Source organism: Mytilus edulis, chromosome 7 (genome assembly GCF_963676685.1).
Source record: "Mytilus edulis chromosome 7, xbMytEdul2.2, whole genome shotgun sequence".
Classification (NCBI taxonomy): domain Eukaryota; kingdom Metazoa; phylum Mollusca; class Bivalvia; order Mytilida; family Mytilidae; genus Mytilus; species Mytilus edulis.
Window position 1 is genome coordinate 76,406,379 of NC_092350.1, and position 8,012 is coordinate 76,414,390.

The 8,012-nt window shown below is 29.6% G+C and overlaps 1 long non-coding RNA gene across 1 annotated transcript; it reads right to left on the minus strand.

Annotated features, from left to right (window-relative positions):
- Positions 1-2,853: 2,853 nt before the first annotated feature.
- On the minus strand, positions 2,854-4,292 carry LOC139482221 (uncharacterized). Its single transcript, XR_011654798.1, has 3 exons — positions 3,973-4,292; positions 3,455-3,536; positions 2,854-2,962 (listed from the first exon to the last, which is right to left on the minus strand). It is a non-coding gene; the product is annotated as an uncharacterized lncRNA (long non-coding RNA).
- Positions 4,293-8,012: the final 3,720 nt, after the last annotated feature.

The window sequence follows — 8,012 nt, forward strand, 5'->3', positions numbered from 1 at the left end:
GTTGCTGTTGGTATGCATATGTTCTATCTTCAGCGTTGATCTGCTGGAAGGTATAGGCTTGTCGTGAATGGTCTAATCGTATACGGCAACCAATGGCTATGTGATCAAGTCCTCCGCATCGAAAACATACGATAGGATCTCTTGGAATAGGAGTTGCAGTAGGTGAGTAGTTTTGGTTGGCTTGGTTGTCAAAGTCGTTGTCCCAGTAGGGTCGTTGTCTACGTCTACGACGATGGCGTTTCTTCTTTGGACCATACTGTTCCATGACTAATCGGAAGAATGTAGTAGCCCCTTACTTAATAAATGCCAACAACAAAACCGAAAATGAAAAACAAAATACTTTCACTTCCTAAAGCCTATGTCTATAAAAGGTGTTTCAAAACAAAAATGTTGCAATACAACTATAAACTACATAACCACCACACTAGAGTATCATAATTACAATAAATCAAAATGGTAAATTTTAATCAATAACTAATACTCAATTCTATAATTACTAAAATACACACAAATTATATCAAATACACATGAGTGTGCATTCATAAATAAGTACTACCAAATATTAAAATGATTGAGCATCATATGCAAATGAGTGCACCTCAATCAAATTTTATTTGTAAGTGAATAATTAAAAATAATTCCAGTCACTTATTTCTAATCTATTTAATCAAACTATAGATTTTCAAACTCTGTCTAAGTTCAACACAGAGTAAAGGTACTATATACTATAACTGTATACGATAGTGTTGCTTTCTGTATAAAATGTACTTTTAATGTGTAAAAATATAAGTCAATAAATTCTACAAGTACATCTGCACTCTCCTTTTAATGTAAACAATCAATCACCAAGTAATGCTAATGTCCAATGAACAAAAAAAATTAAAAAAATTCAATATTCGAATGTAAAATGTTTAAGTGTGAAAGGTCAGTATGTAGGACGTTAACAAAAAAATTTCAAAGTCCAAAAGTGTATGAATGAATGAACAATGTCAATGTGTAAAAATGTTTAAGTGTAACTAAGTTCAAGTTGAACTGTGGAATACCAATAACACTACATGTATGTATGTATGTATAATATGCTATCTATCAATGTATGTTGCTGTAATAAGTGTTGATGTTGCAATACGATATAGTAATCGACCAATTGCAATGTATGCTATCTAATTAAAGTCTTCTTTATGTAAACAAATTAATGTATGTGTAAAATGTTCTTTTCAAAGTGTGTAAGCAAACTATTTCAGTATACAATTATAATATATATATAAGTAAAAAGCCTACCTTATAAAGCTAAGTTACTTTTCCAATTCCAATCACAATAATATGAATACATTTAAACAACAAATGTTCTATTTTCAATTAAGAAAATCAAAAAGTCTAAGTTACTAAAAGTAACTTCCGGTTTCACAAATCTTCATAACTGGAACACGGTATAAAATGTTAATGTAAATAAACACATGTGGACATCAACGGATGTAAACACTGGCACGTGCATCTTCGGACATCTGCGCATTGTTGGTAAACAAACATCACGTGGTCTCGTCTGTCGTCTGCTTCGGTGGTCACACACACACACTGGTACCCTAATTCGACTGTGCCATCAATCCATTAAACTACGTTGGGCGCCATTTTGTAACAGGGTCGGTTCTTGATACAATACACAAATATGTAACCCTTGATCATAAATAATATGCTATATAGTGTTTACTGGTTTACTATGTGTACGGTACAAAACTAAAGTTAAAACTACAAATATAATATTTAGGTAATCGGAACATACGATATTATTTGTTCTTCAGATACAATTACATTACAACAATCATTAAATTGTAAATACTATTTTTATAAAGACTAATTAAGCCAATATATTAAATATGCTTAAAACCGCATATTTAAAGGGTAATAATCCATAACGTTTTGTTTACAACATTACATAATTAAAAATAGATTGACTCTTACCACTTGTGGAGTGAGTTTTTACTGGCAAGGAATAGGCACAGTTCACAATTTATACTCTGTATATAATAACATCAATGGAGTCCTAAAACCAAAATTGCAATCATAAACATTCGAACTCGTAAAATATTAAAATATACAATATGACAAAATAACTCAGATTCATTTATAGTTAAACTTCTATCACTACAATGTATAATATAAGTGTACTAATAAATATCAACTTTAACACTTTTCCTTATTTTGTCTAATATGCCGCCATTCATGAAATATAAATTATCTGTGTCAATAATCAAATAGCTATGCAAATTATCTTGTACTATATATTATATCGTGACAAATTAACGGTAGACAATAAAATATATGAAGCACGAAGCTAAATAAAATATTCTCGGGTACATCTATCATACTTATGTAATAACCGAACTTTACGAGGAGAACGAAATCATATAATATAAACTTTGCTAACTTTATCATTTACATGTGAAAATATTAATTATATAACAAAGAAGTTAACTTACATTAAATAGATAATATGTTGTGTCCACAATAATACAGGTATATAAATTCGAGATACAATATCATGCGACTGTAATTTTCAAATTCCCGTTCAAATCTACCTGGTCAATACAAAATATAAATTGACCGCGAAATCACAATGACCAATCAGATACGTAATTTAAAGTAAGAACCTTTTGAATATTCATGAACTAAATATAAAAAGTAAAGTGTAGATTTGATTTAAATAATAATATTCCTTTATCAAAATTCAAGTTAAACGTTTATAATAAATACAATTAATTACAGAACTTTAAAGATATTTTTACTATTATTTTATAGGCTAAAAATGACACTACTACATTCTCCCCTCTGTTGAAGAAAATGACTTCCATGTCATTGGTCCCTACGTGGGCGCCATTTTGTAACAGGGTCGGTTCTTGGGTAAAGATATAACAAACTCTGTTTAGGGTTCGGATGATTTATTATACCAGTAGTATAAAAATAAACTCTGAAATAACAATATCACAATTACAAATAACAGTTCTATTATAAAACACAAGTATCTTAAATTACACATTATCACATATAGTAATGGTAAAATACATTGCAGTTTAAGATTGTGTACTATTCTACGAATACATATAATAGACAATCAGTGAGCTGATGTCAGGTGTACTTTAAGTTCTCATTGTGATACAATACACAAATATGTAACCCTTGATCATAAATAATATGCTATATAGTGTTTACTGGTTTACTATGTGTACGGTACAAAACTAAAGTTAAAACTACAAATATAATATTTAGGTAATCGGAACATACGATATTATTTGTTCTTCAGATACAATTACATTACACAATCATTAAATTGTAAATACTATTTTTATAAAGACTAATTAAGCCAATATATTAAATATGCTTAAAACCGCATATTTAAAGGGAAATAATCCATAACGTTTTGTTTACAACATTACATAATTAAAAATAGATTGACTCTTACCACTTGTGGAGTGAGTTTTTACTGGCAAGGAATAGGCACAGTTCACAATTTATACTCTGTATATAATAACATCAATGGAGTCCTAAAACCAAAATTGCAATCATAAACATTCGAACTCGTAAAATATTAAAATATACAATATGACAAAATAACTCAGATTCATTTATAGTTAAACTTCTATCACTACAATGTATAATATAAGTGTACTAATAAATATCAACTTTAACACTTTTCCTTATTTTGTCTAATATGCCGCCATTTATGAAATATAAATTATCTGTGTCAATAATCAAATAGCTATGCAAATTATCTTGTACTATATATTCTATCGTGACAAATTAACGGTAGACAATAAAATATATGAAGCACGAAGCTAAATAAAATATTCTCGGGTACATCTATCATACTTATGTAATAACCAAACTTTACGAGGAGAACGAAATCATATAATATAAACTTTGCTAACTTTATCATTTACATGTGAAAATATTAATTATATAACAAAGAAGTTAACTTACATTAAATAGATAATATGTTGTGTCCACAATAATACAGGTATATAAATTCGAGATACAATATCATGCGACTGTAATTTTCAAATTCCCGTTCAAATCTACCTGGTCAATACAAAATATAAATTGACCGCGAAATCACAATGACCAATCAGATACGTAATTTAAAGTAAGAACCTTTTGAATATTCATGAACTAAATATAAAAAGTAAAGTGTAGATTTGATTTAAATAATAATATTCCTTTATCAAAATTCAAGTTAAACGTTTATAATAAATACAATTAATTACAGAACTTTAAAGATATTTTTACTATTATTTTATAGGCTAAAAATGACACTACTACAGTATCATAAATAGATTTTTTAAAGAGCACATTTCTCTAGTTTTTCAGTATGCGACTCCAAAATGAATCGTTGCTTCGAAAAATTCCATTGAAGTGGCATGCTGCACTCTTGTACCGAATTAAATTGTACTGTCCCAAAATTAGACATACATTCGTTTTTATTCAGAGGCGTTCTGGGTTAACGTCATTGAGTTTTATTACTCTCAGCACCTTATGTGTAGATGATTTTTTTATAGAATTTTTTTTATCAAAAACTGTGGATATTAGATGCGTAAAACCCTTAATTAACATGCATAGTATATAGACGGAGCTAATAATTCTTCAATCTTGGTTGCTTTCATATGATATAGATTGTTTTCATACGAAATTATTCGTTTTTCGGTTAATCTGTAAATAAAGGAATTGCATGCTGGTTTTTTTTTTTTTTTTTTAGAAAACTATACGTAATAAAAGCAAGTGACCATCATATTTTAACAGGAAACGCTCCATTCAAAATGTGATGGTCACTTATTTCATTTCGTTCTGCGCTTCATAAATAATTTGATGACCAGTAGCTTTCATTTCACAGGATTCATTTCTATGATATAAAAAAAAGTTAGCGCAGAACGTACCAAGTTAATGAGAGTTCGAAAAACTCATGAACGAAACATATTCAATAACACCGTTTGGTTACAGAGAAAACCTCCGTTAGGACAAAAAAGACTCATTATATATATATGTAAGACATTGATTAACAGGTATGTATTCAAATAATAGTATACGTTATATGTCTAGTTTATAGACCTCCAGAACGCATTTGACTCCAAGTTCGGAGAAAGTGTTGCTATTAAAAAAAATCAAAAAAGGGTGGTCAAAACATACATCATTTTATGTTTGCAAACGACTGTTGAATGAAGTAGTCAAATACTTATAACATTTATCTGATTTCATATGTGTGAGCTTCCTAGAATATGACGTGGTTATTGAGTATTCCCTCTTTGGTTCATTCGTAGTGCATTTCTTTTAGACAATAAATGCAAATTTAAAAACTGAAAGCGCATGAACCTGGTCTTTTTCAATAACATTTTTACAGTGTGGTGTACTACTTTCTAGACAACTCATATCAAAATCAGAGAAATCTTCATCAGCTCTAACTCAAAATATGGACAAGTGCTCTTTAATTCTCTTTGACAGCTTCAGACATACTAATTTTTAACTTGACCAAATCTGATTCATTACTTTCAAATTTATTTTCTACAGCGTGATTGCATTCCCTTTCTTGATATTTACGGCATAAAACATGAAGAAATAAATAGGAACCGGGGTGTGATAAGAACATTTGTTATACAATCCAGACTGTGGACAATTTTTGTAACGAACATCTAAGGACGATCGATAACTTTGTTCCCGGACCTAATAACATTGAAAGACTCAACCATTCTTAGGGAAAAAGAGCTTCGTTTGGACATATACCAATGTATACGTCTCTGGATTAACCAAAGCTTAGTAAATTATCAGATTGTTGACCATATTCGTGACAATCGGATATATATCATAGATAATATAACAATAATAATATTCAAACCTTTGGTACCAAATTTTCTACGTTTAAATTGAACAGTTTCAACCATCAAAATATTCATAAATCTTTTTCTAAGATCAAATTAGAGTTATCTATCTTTAGACAGAATTATAAAATATTAATCAACACACTCAATGTGAGCAAAACTATTACTATACGAGGGTGTTTAGCGACATTTGACTACCAATGAGGATCTCGCAAGGTATTTAGTTTGTAGTGTTTTATTTGTCTCTTCTCTTGTAATTATCACTGTGGTTATATTAGGCAGCGTATTCAGCTGATAGCAAGGATTTAATACCGTATTCTTGCTGATAGTGTACAGTGGCAAAGCACCAAATTATCGAATAGAATTATTGTATTCGTCAAAGAAGGTCCATAAAAAGTTATAGCACAAAAACAATACCATTCCTTACATTTGTAGAACAATGATATATGTAGTCTAGACAATGGAACTGTTAGTAAATAAACTTTAATACAAAAATTAAACTGCAACATAAATAAAATAAATGTTATTTTGACATTAACCATTTACTAATAAAATTTAAGTAAAACGTCTCAGTAGTGTCGTTCCATTTCAGAGGTAAGATATAATGATCGAATTCTAAACAAAAACTTGATCATATTTATACTCTTTTGATAAATCTCCATTTCGAAAGATTCGCAACAATTTCTTTTTTAACTTGGCATTAGAAAAATGCCTCAAATATACGAGTTAGAACAGAACGAGGAAGAATTTAATATAAAAAAGAAGATCTGGTATGATTGCCAGTGAGACAACTCTCCGCAAGAGACCAACTGCCTAATGAACATCTAATTTTATTCAGTCTTTTTTCCGATGCGTCTACGTAATACGATCTACTGTGTAGACGAAAAAGTCAACAAAATCATTTATAATAATAGACTACATGAAAAGTTATGAGACTTTTGTCCGTTCATTTCTGATGACTGTTAAAAAGACTTATAACTTTTAAATGATATGTCCTTTAAATTATAAAGGGTTTAATATTTCTTTCGTTTTTGTTACATCTTTTGTGTGCCACAGATCTAGACATTCATAAATATAATTAGTAGGTTACATATTATCAAATAGCTGATTTCTTCTAAGTTTTCGTTAATATCACTGACATTCAATGTGGAATTGTTTTCATCCTCAACAAATGGCATATTCAACCAGAGATTTTTAATTTATATAAAATGACCTTCATTTTTTTTCTAAATGTTATGAAGTCTCTAAGATATCCTTTCTGATACACATTGGTTTCAGTATATAATGATATGAATCGATTGTATATGATTGCCATGCAAGTGAGGGTTTGGTTAGCTATTAGACCCAGTTTAATCCCCAATTTTGAATTTCCACACTAGGAAATGCCTGTATCAAGCCATAAATGTAACAGTTGTTGTGTTTGAGCTTTTTGTTTTTCTATTTGATAATTGGGACTTTCCGATTTGTATTTTCCTTAGAGTTCGGTATTTTTGTTATTTTTCATATATTATATGAATCATAAAATAATTTTAAAAGTACAATCAACCAGGAACATAATTTGGTTCTTAAATGGATCTATTTCAAAAGTCTGAGTTCTTTGATTTAAAAAAAAATGTCTTCATAAGATTACATTCTAGGCTTCAAATTACGCACATTTTGTCTATATATTGTACATAACGGGAATAGATTTTCCCTGGTTCACGGAATATTGGATATAAATAAAGAAATGCTTTCAAGCTATAACATTAGAATAATTTATTCTACGTGAATAAAAATACATATATACTATAGCAATCAAATTTACAAGTATAATTAAATATAAAGAAGTACAGTTTCTCACCTAAAGAAGTGAATTAATATCGACTAGAACACGGACAACAGATTCCGTCTTGTTTTTCTCTAGCTTTCGTCCAGTATGACGTCACACCGTTTTAGTCCAGCACAGGCCGGTCCTTTCGGAAGTGGACCGACAAACTAAATAGCAAACTCGACCATAAAGCCGTATGCAAGCGCTTACAAATTTAAGTGACATAAAAGCAAATCCCATTACAATATATTATCATAATACGATGATTTCAGAGTTCATTTTTCTAACCTAAATTCTTGAGGAAACCTTTGGCCACAACCTAGGATAAAAAATGATTTGTATCCCAA